Raw genomic sequence first — 16,477 nt, forward strand, 5'->3', positions numbered from 1 at the left:
CTGGGGACATAACTTCTTACAGAGATCTAATGAACATAGTTGAGACCTTTGGGGTTTTAAGTCATGCCTTAGCCACTCCAGCAAGGCTGGCCAGCAAAAGTCTGCTGAAACCATAACACACACTTTGACAGTTTTCATGTGAATTAGAAATTGCTGTGAATGGTTTTATCATGCAAGTAAACAGTACAACATTTTTGTATCTATATAACCTTGGTAAAAGTTGTTGAAATAAGTAAAGTTTAATTTCAGACAGGAAAATTCATGGGCCATCACCTAAGATCACTCAGTTTCAGGACTTCTGTAGGCTATGGAAAACATATAAAATTCTTATGAATGCATATGCAGTCAGTTATTTTGAACACTAAAAACCAAACGTCTGAAATCTGACACACTCTAGGCTAAATTTATTTTCAATAATGAAATTCTAAATATCATTTAACATTACTTTGGGGTATATCTCAGACTAAACACAGTGGAGTTACGGCAGAGTCATATAAGTAACTACTATTAACAGTGGTGGGTGTTATGGGGAAAATATTCTGCATACTAAGAAGAGATTCTAATGTTTTATTTGACAATTATTGTATTTTATCAGTTTTCATAGTAAAATGAATCGACAAACAAGCATGTCCAACACAAAGATAGAATTGCTATTAACATATAAACACAAATTCCACCCTTCCTACATAATTATAATAAGGGGTCACAGGTATTCTGAGGTGCTACCAGTTCTCTTTCTTAACACCTATGTTGAGACATTACACTAGCAATTAGGTCAGTTCATGGGTAGGTTGATGAGCCATGGAATATTGAAAGAAAACTATCCTACACCAGAAAGCAATTTTAGACAATAAAAGACTTTAAACTTTTTTAGACTTTAAAAAACACACAGAAGTGTGGATTCTGCTAAAATGTATTACTTCTTTGATTTTGGGTGGATTTGGGAATCTACATGAAAAAAAAAATGTTTGAAGAGAGAAACAAAGTGTGAAGAATATGTGCAAGAACAGAAAATTTCTACAGAAAATTACTACTTCTGCTGAAGTCAGAGTTGGGGTCCCAGGGCTGGGCACACCATCCAGCAGGCACTGGGACCTCCATCTCCAGGTGTTCTGCTCTGCAGACCCACTATTCTCTCTCTCAGTAGCATCTTATCAGTTCAATAATCTCAGTACAATTGGTATGAACTCAAGTGCTAATTGAACATAAATAATTGTACCAATACTGACCCTAAACAGACAAAAAGAGGGAGACAGAAAATTAATAGTGCCATTTTGCAAGTGCTGAACTTCAGTACTGAGTGGTACACCCCCTGGTTTTTGAAAGAAATTGATGGAAGAAGTAAGAGCTGTGTGCAAATCTGCTGAGTTTCAGTCTAACGCCTTAACTATCAGGGTAATATCACTAACATGATGAAGGTACTCACATCGTTGTTCCCCTGGAGATGTCAGTGCACACTATTACTTCTTTCCCAATGAAAACTTCAAAAAGCAATCATCTCTCCCATCTACACACACTTCTTTCTGACAAACAGTTTGTAATGGATCTTTATGTATTCTGGGTTACTTGGATTTTCTCTCCCTTCCTAGAAAAGAATCTTCTTATAGAATTGCATGCTGCCATCCAACATAGATAAGTTTGCTTGCCCATCTCCAGGAGAAATTACAGCTGCTAGCCTTGACTAATCATTTTCTTGAATTGTAAACAGCATCTCATAGGCTTGAGAGTTAAGACCCCTTGTAAAACAGCAAAGCATTTTGCTTTTATGATCATATTCTCTTACACATTCTGGTGTCAGCTACCAAAAATTCACTGAAGTCAATCCACATTGATACAAAACTATACACTAGAAAAGAGAAAGTTGTAAATACTCTGGTATTACATCAAATTTGAAGAATAAAAATCTATACATGCATTATCACAAAGTTTCAAAACAAGATATAACAAGATGACAAGATACTCTTTTGTCCACCACTAGGAAGCAGTATAACCATGTTTTTAATAATTCAGAAATAACTATTCAAGTCAGACTTTTGGAATATTTAGAGTGGACTCCAAGGGAGGAGAAAAAAATAAAAAAAAAAAAAGAAAAGAAAAAGAGGCCATTTCTCTCTGATGACTGTGTAAACTACTTGTGACACTGAATGCCCCTGCAGGAAAGTAAAACTAGAGAGAATTCTGAACTTGATGGAAAAGCTTCATGTAAGATTTTTTTTTTCATTATTAAAGCAGATAAACCTTTCTGTGCGCTTCTTACAGCCTTCTTGCCCACAACTACCAAGCAAAAATACAAGACAAAAAGCATAGAGGGCCTGCCACTTTGTTATTTTGCACCATGCAAAGTGCTGGTTACAGTTTTTGAAAACTTCTTATGTCTTTGTAGAATGCTTTTATAAATGTATCAGCTGTGTGCATGGATTTATAGTAATAAAGATGACAATATAAACCTAAATTCTAAGGGAACAAAGTTTACGAGATTGGATTTGGGCCTAGATTAATGCTTAAGATATGCAAATGGACTGTAACTTTTGCATCGTATATTATGTTTTGTGACAGTGAATTTCTTGACTGTGTCTTAAGCGAGAAGTGTAGGTGGAAAATATATCATCTCTGTCTAGAGGGTCAACGAATCCATACTCTTTCTGACCCTTAGGTCCTAAACACATCCTAATTACTTCAGTAATAAAAGTGTACTATTCTTCACTGAGATTTCATTAAGAAGAAAAGCCAGAAGGCTTAGATTCTCCTGCAATTCAAATATCACAACAAGAATATTATTTATTGTGGTAGTAAGACTTACCATTTACACCCCACATTCATCAGCTACTTCACAAATTTCAGCTAATAAAGCAGATTCAGATGTGTTTATTTTCTTTACCTTCCAGACTAGAAACCCAATCCAGGGAAGTGACTCATTAGTCAAATGCAATCTATGTCAAATCTGGTAATGTTACTTTCCTTTTTTTTCTTCTTCTTCTACATGAAACCATTATATTATACTTTTCAATATATGTCTCATTTCAGGAGATAGATAAAGTGAATACAGTGGTTTAATTTCTAAGATGTTTTCTACTTTCCAGAATACTATATATATGTGTGTATATATATATATATATATATATATGTATTTAATCTCCATAAAAAGGATTTCAAAGTTTTGGATATTATCTCTAAATGAAATTATTAGTTTGATATATATCTTTTATCATTTGCATTATTTGCAAACATTTTCTTGGTTTTATATTCATACACACAATGTATTTCTCTTACATGATTACATATGCTTGTTATCCTTCCATCTCTTCTGGGCAAAAAAAATAATAAAAAAATATTGATGTTTCATACAAAGTTGTCTTTTTCAGTCCTGATTTATACTTTTGGAAGACCTGTAGACCAAGTGACACTATGAATTTTTCTCAACATTTCTGAATCTTCCATGTTTTTCCTTCTTGCACACCAAGACATTTTACTTGTTCCTTCTAATTTAATTTTCAGCAGGTGTGAAGACTGCTGACTAAGCCCTTTGCAAAATGTCCTGTTGGTATTTATTCTAGCCTTAGTGTAAAATGTCACTGAAATTCACATACACATAAAGGATTGGTGTGTGTGTTGCCAAAGAGAGTTTACATAACCTCCTGGACAGAAGGGCCATCACTAGATGGTAGTTTAGGTTGTGCTGGGTAAACAAACTCATTCACCCCAATTTCATGCCCGTCTCTACTATCACATGAGGCATATATTGTGAAGTTAGTAGCACGTACATAGTTCTTTATTGTGGAAATGATTGTAGGAAAATATATATTCCTATTCAAGCATAAAAATTTTAATACTGGCAAGGTCAATGCCAAAGATTCTGTAAGTCAACCTGCTAACTGAAGGAAAAGCTAGAAACAAAAGAGACAAACCTAATAAGGGAGAAGTAGGACAAAGATAATCTGGGAGTGCATCTCAGACCCTGGAGAAAACTAGAGCAAATGTTGCTAAAACTGGAGAGTGAGGACTTCACTCAGACTTAAAACTTTACGGTTCTCAGCAAACCTTTTGGTAAGCTTGCTATGTGTGTTTTGGGAGGAGTTGGAGGAGGCATGAGTCCTTTGCAAGGTAATACATTTTAAAATTTCTGGTCTACAGTAATAATAAAATACATCCTCTGCAGCAGCAACACTGTTATTCCCACACCCCCCCACTCCCCATTCCTCGCATTCTTTTAAATATAGGAAATGAGACTAGAAGATAGTACCACGTATCATACTTAGCAGTTCAAATGATACAGAAATAAAATATAGCACAGTCTATTATTCCAGCCTTCTTGGACACTTGTCCACCTTCAGATATGATGATATACTCTATGAAAATTGTCTCAGTATCTTCTATACATAATCTATATTTGACTAGGACCTAAACAATGTCTATTGGAGGAGACAGGCTGTGAAGGTGGCAGTTCATATTTCAAGCTAAATTCAATAATTTAGTATAATTATCTGCCACATGTTTTCATCCTCTTGATTTTATGTAGTCTTGACAATGTTGGTCTCTATAATAATGGAACATGTCACTTCCATACAGCACCTGTGGTATACTTCACTAATTTTAAAGTGAAAATAGAATCAAGATGATTATTCTAAACTAAGTTATCTGAATTCCAGGATATTTACTATATATAAATGTGGAAGAGTTCGGAAAGTCTGTTTACCTGTACTACCTTTTTACTACGTACAGATCTCACTTCAAATCTCTAAAACATTAATGGTCACAAATGAAACAAGTACAGTGCTCCCTAAAATCAGTACTCCTTCTCCCCCATCCCCCCCCCCCCAAAAAAAAAAAAAAAAAAGATAAAACCACTTCTCATGTACTTACAATGATAATTTTAAAATTCATGGTCTGTATTCTTTCTTTTTTTGCCCAATATATGACTGCATGCTCATGCAAGCTTGCTTCTGAAAGAATTTCATTTTATAAAAATAAGTAGAATTGAAAAAAAAAAAGATTTTTTGTGCTGATTAGTTTGTTGATTTTATTTTATATAAAACCATTGATCCATTTAAGTGAAGACTGTGAGTATAGCAAAATGCTCACTCCTGCCATAGGTGATAGTAATTGCAACACTATTACCAGTAATCTTAACATGTCACAAGCACAGAAACATATCTATCTACGTTGATTGAGAATGATTTCACATCTGCATTTGCAAACTCAGGGGCAGAGCTTGAATGATCGCACTGCTATGCAATGGTGAACAGAAGTGCACCCCGAGCTCAAAGTCTCATCTTTGTTTTTCCTTGGGGAGGGTTCACACCCAGAACCAGTTTGAACTGAAGTTCGCGGTAACTCTATGGCTCCTTCAAATTCAGAAGAGGCTCCAGCCCTGGCTGTGAGGGGAATAGTATTTCATATGCAACATCTAAATACAATTAAATAAATTTAATTCCTTTGTTTGGACTTTATTTCGGGGTATATTTTGGGGGCATTTGCTCAGTTCTGGAGGTCAGTTTACCATTTATCAGATCCTTCTTTCTTAAAACAGAGAATTCTTTCATACCATGCAGACAACACCACTGAAATCTTCAGAATTGGAAAGTGGTTTCATTTGCAGAAACAATGCCTCCAACATCAAAAACTAAGAGTTTCAGTACAAGATAATTCTAGCTGAGCAGACATACGAGCAGTTAACTTAGTTGACAGTACAACAAAGAAATTATCCTGCTCTTTCATCCATCTGATACTGAGGCATATGTGTCTTCATATATAACATATATACCTATAAATATATAATTTTATTGGAATTTGAAAAAATAACTAAGTGCTATATATCCACAGTGCCGCTTTACTTCCCATAGGATAATTAAGAAAACATTGACTTTAAGTCTAAGAATTGTGCAAAGAATTGACTCACAATGGAAATAAATGCTTTTGCAACCATAATTGCACTACAGCATTAGCCACAGCATAACTTGCTCGTATGTTCTTCCTCACCCAACAGCGCAAAGGATTTTTATTTGGTACTTTGGATGACATATTTAGGTCTGGTTTTAGAATAAGCAATATGCAGAGAAAGACTTTATCATAAGGAATGTAGTTGAAGACCATATTAGTTAAGCTTTCAGGGCTCTCTATAATTAGTGAATTTATTTTTCCCAAAATCGTTTTCAACAGAAATAACAATTACATAGTTACTGTTTGCTGTTGTATACTAGTAACATTTCCAGTAATGAAATTCCTAGTTATATGGTTATATTCCATTACAAATCAGCAAGGCTCCACTTTCTAAGTCAGCAGTGAAAGAGATAAATTAACATAGCATCTACAGAAATAAGAAATGCAACATTAGAGACATTCAGAAATCCTTCTTCCATAGTGGATGTTATTACTGGAGCACTGTGTTTCTAATTATTAAACCTTCACTCAAGAAAAAATATTCCAGCAGAAAAACAACCAAACAAACTAGAAGAAGACATTCTCTGTGATGACCCTGGAATCCTACTACAGTTAAAACACTTACTACAAATCAACACCAGTTGAGTATCATTTTTAATGAAGACAGAAAGGAAATGTACCAGAAATCTGTAACCAGAACTATTGTTCCATCCTAGTAAATATTCACTGTAGTAGCCAAAATACATAAATATAGAACAAGCCTTTGTTTTCAAACTTTGAACTAATATTCTTGGGCCTACTTAAGTGTCCAAGTAGTTCTTGAATCCCACTAAATATTAACCTCGGCTCTGTTACCAACTTTCTCAGTCTGATTATGAACATTTTATGATGCCATAGACCAATCTGAGATTAAAACACATTGACCTTACTGAAACATTGCACTTCCATTAAGTTAATATGTTTTTTGCTGACTTTTCAGTTAGCCTAAAATGCTGCACTTACTTTATAAAAGGTAATACTTCTTACTCTACTGCAACAGAAATTCCCAAGTGAACCAAAGCTTGAGAGTGATACTGAACCACCCAAATACTTTGTAGAGAAGGCTTCTTTTCTGGCCTCGCACAAGTTGCTGCTTCAAACTATGGTAGCATGTGTGTGGAGGAAAAGTGGGGAGAGTAAAGAGGTTAAAATGATGAGACAAGATCTAGGAAAGCTGCAAGAGGGGAGCAAGTGGAATTAGCCAGAGCAAATCTGGAGTTCAGCCACATATCACTGGATGCCTGCTGCATGCATGCAGATGTGTATCTAATATGACAGAAAGAAATACTATGTCCTTATGAAATCCGTAAAGGAGCTAACGGAAATGATTAATAGAGTCGAACACATCTGTTAACCTTCTCAGCATTTTCAGACACCACATGACCTGCATACCCTGCATCAGTCTCCAGAGCCCATTTTCTATCTCCCTGCCACTCACACTATCAAGGATTCAAGGAGCACTTCATGGCTTAGAGCCAGAACTCTTCTCTGAGAGCTCACATTCACCCTGGTTTCTCACTGGTAATTTTAAGCCTCTGCTCTGTTGCATAAACCTTTAAATAGCTTACACACTCATTCCCTTGATCACTTAGAAAATAGTTAACAAGTTTGGTCCAGAAAAATATTAACTAGCCATGATCTGTTTAGTTTAGAAAAGAGCTGTTTCATTGATGATACAATAAACATATAAATTCATTCCATGATTACCTGGAACAAGTTTTTCTCATTACAAGGCAGACAAGCTTTTTGTTAGCTTTTGTACCACTATTTTATTTTATTTTTTAACTGGTACTAATAAAGATTCCCACTTTCCCCTTCTCTTCAGTATTTTTAATGAATGAACTTTTTAGAGTACTAAGTGGTCTGAGCTGCAAGGGAAAATATTTTTTGTTACAGTGATATGGAAATACAGTCTATGGTCTTGGTTAAGCTATAAGGGGACATGCATAAGCATCGGAAAGCTGAACAAGCTATCACAAGATGCGTGATACATTTTTACTGTTTTTACAGCATTGCACGAATCAGCAGGGATTTTCCACAGAACAGTTTGCTGAGGCCCTCTCTTGATTTTTCTCCCTCAGTTCCTACTGGTAATGGAACAGATTGCAGTGGGTGGCTGTGGCTCCAACTGGGTCCAGTGCTTAGCATTGCTATGTCACAGTAGAAAAACAAAATGAGCCCATATCTTGGGTACTCTACACAACCAAAGGCAGTATACAGCAGAAATAGAAAGACAAGAAAGAGTAACAAAATCAATTGGAGACAGGTAGCATAGTTTGCATGAGCAGAAAGAAGGTAGCCTCAGACTCTTCAGATGCTTTTGAATCTGAGAGTTTATCATTTTATTTGATTCTATTCCTTTTGAAATAACCTTCCCATGCCATTCTTGATTTCACACAAAATCAGCATTTTATTACCAACAAACAATATATTCTTTTTCGTACAATGCATGCTTAACTTATGCCCTCATTGCCACCAGATCTTGTGAAGATAAAAAGCATAAGCTGAGACTGATCATTGAACATCTACAATGACGGAAAAGGCTGAAGAGGCAGGCACGGCTTGTACTCAAGAAGGGATGTTGGGAGTGACTGTCTGCTGCTGAGCAAAAAAAGCTCAACTCACTGCAAAGCAGAGGGGCACAGAGGTTCACCCTTTAGGCTAGATGAATGTCTACATCAGCTGTGTGGATCAGCTCTGTACCTGTTCATCCCAGACTTAATCACAAGACTTCAAATGTCCTCCTGAGCTAGCCAGACTGGTGAGGTGCAGTTTAACATGCGGCTCAGCCCAGCACAGACTAGAGAAACACGAACAAGTGACAAAAAATACTTTGAAGAGATGGTCTGAACTCATGTACTCCCTCCCAGCAGCCAGGGAGGCCCTGGCACTGTATTGTGATTCAGCTGTGCATTGCAACTGCTACACTCTAAGTGTACTTGTATTTTGATTTAAATGCACTGCTGCAACAGAATGCTAAATCAAAATCCTGTGTAAGGTCAGATAACATCAAATAAGAAAATCTGGTATTAAACATCAAACTCTTCACGTGTGGAATATCAGAAAGAACCTGGCCAGCAAGAATTGGACTCTTGACACTAACGCAGTCCAAAGAGGTTTTATCAGTTAATGGAAGTAAAAATCCTTTAAGGACTATTAAACACCATTATTCACTACAATTTTTCATCTGAGATTGCCTAACCTGCATGTGAGGGGAAATGCCACGTTATAGTAGTTGCTCTTCCCCAAGCAACCAACCAGTAAAAGACTAGCTGAGCCTTTAGCCTAACCCAGTGCCATTGCTCTTGCACGGGATAATGCAGAAGCTCTCAAGTAAGTACCTCACTCTGGCTGCTTTGTTTGTTTGCTTCTTGGAGGCAGAAGGAGGGGTTGACAGTGAAACCTGTTCTCTTAGTCTCAGTTTTCATCTCCTGTACGTAAGACAGTTTTTGACACAATGCAACTTTTAAAGCTTACTTCCCATGACCATTCAGTGTATTTGGTAACTTCTGTAGGACATCTCTTCAAAGTCTCAGCAAAGTCTAAACAAAATGTCAGTTATGAGCTTCTTAATATGCTCGTTCATAAACGTGTTTGTAAAATGTCAACAGATCAAGAAGGGAGAGTTTTCCTTTTTTAAGCAAACTTTTCTCCTTAGACTTGGCTGGTCACGGTCTCCCAGGTCTTCCCTTCCACTGTAATAGTAGGTACATGGTTTGGAGGTCAGTAGTCCCCCTTGGCTCACAGACATCTGCAAAATATGGATGTGATATCTGTCACTCTCCAGTCCTCGGTATAACAAAAACCTGGACATTCTTTATAGCCTCTCATTCATTTTATACTCCACTTCTTTCAGCAGACTTGCATATGTCCTATTTGATTTTTTTTATAAGTGTGAATAGCCCCAGAACCTCTCCAAATGTGCAGTCTTTATCACTGAAAGAGGGAGGTATATTTCTTCACAACATTCAGCATCAGCAAGTCATGCATACCGGTCACTTAGCTGCTTATCACTATCTGTAGCTCCCTTGATTTCCTATTTTTATATAAATGAAATATCTCTTACTTAAATAGTAAAAAAAAAGTTTGTCATGTGAATTCTCTATGTATAACAATAACTGTTTTAATGTGTTCAAATGAATCTCCATTAAGCCTATAACATCAGGAACCTATATCCTATCACCTTTCAGCAATTATTCAGATTGGTTTCACCAAGAATTATAAGAATTATGGCTAAAGTAGTTTATGGATAATTACAAGAATTACAGCTAAAAGGAGTTTATGTTTTTGTGTCAGAAAATGTTTATACTATCATTGCTGAGAACATGTGAATATCATACTAACATCAGAATAACTGTAGTTTTGACAAAAAAATGAATTTATAATAATTGAAAAATATACCACTCGAAGATTAAGCTAGACAGAAACCAAATAAAAGTTTACCTTATTTTGTGACAGTTAATAAATCAACTTTAAAGAAAGTACTGCATATGCTCAGAACAATCCCATTTGAAAAATAATCTTTTGAGTTCATGGGAAGTGAAGGTTTAGCTAACAAACCTGTATGCTTTCACAAAAAGGAGTATGAAACAAAATACTTCCTGCATATTTTTATGGACTTATACCTTCGAGTTAAAGCCTGCCATAATCAACAAGCAGAACATTTGACAAATTCCAGTTGCTATTTCTTCTTCTTTTTTTTTTTTTTTTAATCTGTTGTCAGTCTGCAATTCATCATGATAAAAGCTTTGATCCCTAGTGTTGAACAGACACAAATTTCCTAAATGACTAAAACTTATGGGCAAATGTTTTCTTTTAGAGCTGTATGTAAATGCAATGTTAAATTTTATTTTTGTAATCTCTTTAATCAGAAACAAGGGAATTAGCCAGCTGTTTGGAACTCATGTTAAGATGTAATTAAGCATCTGATTGAATTTCTGTGCATATAAAACAGCAAAGGCTAATATTTGCACACAAGACAGATCGCTTTCATTAAAATAAAAATCTCCTCACCAAATGAGAATAGAAAGGGTTTACTCCAATGGTTTGTCTCTGAGATACCCCTCCGCAAGAAAGCACACATCAGAATGGCAAAAAAATTGTTTTATGTGTCAGTCATACCAATAGGATTCCTTAATGAGTGACATCTAGTTTTCCCTTACATCTGTACTGCATGCTACTGCAATACGCTAAGGAATTGCTTGTCTTGCAGGCTTCAGAGAAAAAAAAAATCCCACAAATTATCAATTACTCCGGTGTGGAAATAAGCTTTTCTGCCACCTGTGCTTGTTTTATTTTTATTATGTGTATATATACATATATATATATAGGTGGGGAGTGTTTCTTGATTTTTTATTGCTAGTGAAAGACCTATTAAAAAAGCATTACTGAATAATATATATAACAAGTTTATATTACACATATGATATTTGTGTAAATATACATACAGCATATATGAACAGGATTATTATTATTTGGGAAAGCAAAAAACAAGTTTCCTCCTTTTCATGGCAGGTTGTCTTGAGATGAATATGAAGAAAGCTGAAAATGTGTTCTGCTTTTTAATACTATGAGATGAGTAGAGTAGTGAGGCAAACATAGTTTTAATATGTAGGATGAAGATGGGTAAACAAATCATTAGAGAAAACTGTTTCTTCAAATAATTTCTTCTCAAGAAAAGTAGGAGCATATCCTAGACTATTACAATCAGCTCTGACTTGGGTCAAAGCATCCAAATCCTCTCTGCTACCTAGGAAAAAAAGCAGAGGCAGGAAGGAGCATCATTAAGGTAGGATCGTTACTCCCGTTGTCTCCTCAGTTTCCAAGGGTGTAGAGGTAGGGAGTTATCCTCTTTCTGCAGCATTCCTGTATCGCCTCATTGCTCATTAGGATAGGACAACGGAGTGACACTGACTTTTCTAGAAATAGACAATATATGGCCAGCTGCACTCCTGTGATAGCAAAGCAGAGTCACATCAGCTTACAGCATCAAGCGGCAGAGCCGACAGGCACAAGACAACACCCCTCAAGATACCAAACTGGTATGCCCACAGTCAATGCCTGGCCCATGCCAGGCCCAGCCAAGCCTCACATGGAGGTGAGGCTCATGGATCTAACAAATTAGCCTGCTTTTATAGAAATCCTTGAATGATACATAGAGTACAACCCTGGAAGATCCTAATCTGGACAATTAGACACAGGGAAAGGGAGTAGAGGTGATCAAGGAAACAAGAATATCTTAGATAAAGTTCCCATTTGGGGCATCTGGATACTTTCTGGACATAAGCACAGTGTACATACTAAATTTTCTGATTCCTATTTTCTTCTGCATGCTATGCAGAAGGAATGCCTTACCTAAAATGTTACGGTGCAATGCAAAACAAGCCCTGTTGAGGCCAGTGTCTGGCAATCCAGAGGAAAGAAACACCACAATGCAACAAAACACATGAGCAATTCAGGTGTTTTCTAACCAAGACAGTTAAGGAAAAATCCTTGTCTGTGACTGTTTTGCCACCCCTCTGATAATTAACAATTACAATAGAATTTACAAAATAGCTAAAAACGCCAAGCATTCAGAGATGCATTTGAACATGAACTGTATTTGAAGACATAAAACTAATTTTGACACTTTGGTTGTTTTTTGCAGAGCAGTGTCATTCAGCTTACCAGAATGAACTTGTGTATATTGAATAACATATACTTAAGAGATTTTTTAGGAACTGCCTGGTAGAAAGTTTTCAAGTTCTGAGACAAAGAATATTTTAAAAATTGAAAGGATTGTACAAAGTTTTACAAACAATATCCAAAGTGGTTCTCATTAGATATTTTTTTTACCAGAAAATTTAAATTATTTTAAATTAAATTCCATCCTGTCTAATTAGTATAAGGAAAGTATACGCTCCTAGAAACAGAAAAGCTAGTATTAGTACATGAGCACAATGTTGATGAGATTCAACTTTAAATTTCTGAGCAAATATCTATGTGGCTACTAGAAAATGTCATGGATGGAATAGAGAGATTGTTTTGTTCTACAAAACAAACAAAAACATATACAAGCACGGACAAAGAACGTTTTGTCCATTCCAACAACATATTCTGGTGTTATATGGTAGAATATTCTTCACTACAAAGCACTAACAGCAAACATTCATTACAATAAAAAAGCTCTGGGGCAGAATATCTGGCCATATATCACAGTTCCCTATCTCCCAGTGTTTGTTCCAAAATTGTTTTCCTATGCTGAAACAAAAGAACCTTCCCACATGAAGATCTAAACACTCAATTGAAGTACTGCTTCACACGTGACTAAATGAGTATGGATATTTGCCAGTGTATCTGAGACACATTATTCTTTCTATGGTTCGATCAGTTGGAAATACATCCATCTTACTAGTCAAGGTTATAAAAAATAGAGCTCCAACCTGGGGGCCGGAGTACTTCTTGCCTCAGCAGCACCCTGTGCAATGCCTACCTTTTTGCCTCTTTTTCTGTTGTGAGCATGAACTAAAAGAGAAGCAAAAGTAATATTACACCTTTTTCTAAGCAAAATCCTATGAAGTAAATGCTAATGATGATGCCACCATATGAGTGACCATTGTCTAGACAAAGTGTGAAAACAATATACACTACAGAAGAAAGAGAACCTGTTCTCTCAGAATTGAGCTCAGATGTTCAGTGATTTTAGGTTATTGGCAGCACCAGATACAGTTTCCTTTAGTGAATAAATATCTTTTTACCCTTTATTAAAGAAAGAAATATTATTAATTTTATAACGTTTACATAATTTACCTAGTACATTTTATTTTAACAAATGTTAATATCATTTCTTCACATTTGTACTTTCATATTTTATAGATCTGCCAGTATCATTGATAAAATCATTTCTAACCTTCACAATACAGCATCTCTGCTGCTCTGACAACACCTTTTAGTAATGAATGGGGCCAATGGCACTACCTATCTGTATTGGTACATAGAAATACATGTGTGCATACATATGTGTGTATATATATATATGGATATACATATAAAGTACCTTACAATGAGATGAAGAGTGCAAGTATGACAAGAGCTTAGTATAGCACCTGCATATTAGCTAAGGTTGACATGAAGCTAGGTAGGTGCTAACTGGCCTAGCTTGTTTTATTGTTATTTCATCGGTTACTGGCAATGCAAGTGTATCTGTCAACTTTATGAAGAAAAAACTTTTAAGTGGGAAATCTAGGGATCATGCACATGCATGATAATGGTTATGAGCATGTACAGCATGCTCCCACCCATGAGAAGCGCCAAGAATGCACAAAAAATCTTCTCATTTCCTGAAAAGACAGTGTTGCTCTTTCTTTAATAGCATCCACATGATAAGCATCATGTCAGGTCTGCGACTTGGTAATGAGCACATCCTAAAGGTATGAAGATTACAAAGGGGCTTTTTTGTTGCCTTCCTGATGAAAAGAATATAAAATGTAACATTTAAAACTCCTTTTGCATTGGTATAGATAACCCTAAAGAATACACTAAGAAGAACGAGCCTTTTTATCATAAAAGGCAATGGTATATTTTAAATGTGTATGTTTACTTTAAAGAAAAATTAGTGTTTTTAAAAGTTCTATTCAACTGATTCCATTTTGCGCTTGCAAAGGTCAGGTCTCATCAAGTCTAAAATGAAAGCATATCAAGCTAGGTGGGTATTCTCATTAAACTTTTCTGTAAGTGAAAATACAATAGTGCTTCCTTAAAATCTTGTGGGACTATAAAGAAGCATCTGAAGATACCATTTTCTACTTTCTCAACAGTCAATTTCTTGATTGAGTTCTACATAATTAAGGATTCAGATTTAAATTCAAAATTTCCCCATTTAAAAGTCTGATGGAAATTTGTTTTTGAAGTTTGAAAGCTACAAAGAAATACTTAGAACTGCACACCTAAGCCTCAGAACTAGCAAAATGCCAGAATTTACAGTTTGTACCTGTATTGAAGGACATGAACTGTACACAGCTTTGCCACAACAGACATTACTTACAAGGCAGAAAGCTGTTCACAGCTTGAATCATCTTCTGCAAACACTGAGTCTGCTTTGCAGGAGAATCTGAACCATTATGAAATAAAATAAATAGTTTTGTTGTTGTTGTTGTTGTCAGGTACAGGGGGTTGGAAAGCATGACTAAGGTCCCGAGGCACAAGCAGAAGGAGCAGCTGTGTGGTTAAGCTTGTAAGAAGAAATGGGCTGGAGCTCTTTCTTGTGTGGTGACTGCTGAGAAGTTTCAAGCAGAGACCTCACTAGTGACCTCTGTCCGTCAGCCGGGCTTAGCCTACACACATCTGCGTCACACCTGATTTCCAAAACTGCCAAGTGCTCACAGCTGCAATGGGAGACAATGAGTCTGGGCTCTGAATGCTTCAAAAGCTGTAAAATCCACGTCCAAGGTGTCTCCAGTGGAACATATGAAATAGCTGATTCTCTGCATTTCAGATCCTCATTTATAAATCAGGATAATATCCTTTTACCTTGCTAGAACTGTGTGAATGTAAGTTCGATAGGATTTCTAAATCACTCATACTTTTTGAATGAGCAAACAAGGAAAAGACCATTAGAAAATTAATAGCTGTCTTTGAAGCTAAGCAGTAAATTTGGCCTATATCCATACAACCAAGAACGTCATATGAGAACTACTGATTGTTTTAATCATCCTTCAATTTGTCACGTTCCTACCCTTTATAATAGGTTTCATCTGTGTATTTCAAAAAGAGCAGCTGATGACATGGTTTGGCACACAGATTTTATGAGCGTGCATTTGGGATTCTCACTTACTCATGGGCTGCTAAGTCAAAAATGAATTATACAGGTGAGTCTGAACAAATTACACCGAAGTGTTTCTGTTACAGTGTTATGCATTTTATATATAATGAACACAGACCAATAAATCTATTTGAGAAGTACATGAGAGGTTTTATTCATTTTTAATTTTAACTACTAAATCCATCTTGCTATATGTAATATAACTTAATGCTAAGATATATATACAATATTCACCTAAGTCTACTTGGGGTGGAACAAAAAGATTTAAATGATCTCTTGCAGTTTTTCCCCTGTATTTAAAATACAAAGGAGATAATGATCTTATTTAAAAATAAAATTAATACTTTATGTGCAGACCTTCCAGGCTGCACCATTTCCCATCTAGAGCTACTGTGAGCACTGCAGGTGCTCCTGTTGGAAACTGAGGTCTACATTTTTAACTTTCAAAGCATCATCCAATTCACACAGTGTTTATTAGAAATAATGAGGAACTATTCCTTTCCCTGTAACATTTTTTTTCCACCTATTTCTGTTTCTTTTGTTTACATCTTATATATCCAAAAGCAATATTAAGCTTAATACAAACTTAACAAAGCCATGGCTGCAGCTATTGCTCCTGCTTATGCATGTTTCCCTTTTGGCTTGGTATTTCTATTGCTCTTAGAAAACGTTCTCACAGTTAAAGACAGTGCTCATCACCCCACTCACACACACAGGCATACACTCATGAAAGTGGAAAACGTCTAACAGCAAACAAAAGGA

The 16,477-nt window shown here is 35.9% G+C and overlaps 1 protein-coding gene across 2 annotated transcripts in view; it reads right to left on the bottom strand.

The window, feature by feature from the left end:
- The window catches only part of ROBO1 (roundabout guidance receptor 1), a 702,920-nt gene that overhangs the window by 592,112 nt on the left and 94,331 nt on the right, over nt 1–16,477 (bottom strand). The gene's annotated exons all lie outside the window — the stretch shown is intronic.

The sequence above is a fragment of the Anser brachyrhynchus genome (genome assembly GCF_964034855.1).
Source record: "Anser brachyrhynchus genome assembly, chromosome: 1".
Taxonomy (NCBI): domain Eukaryota; kingdom Metazoa; phylum Chordata; class Aves; order Anseriformes; family Anatidae; genus Anser; species Anser brachyrhynchus.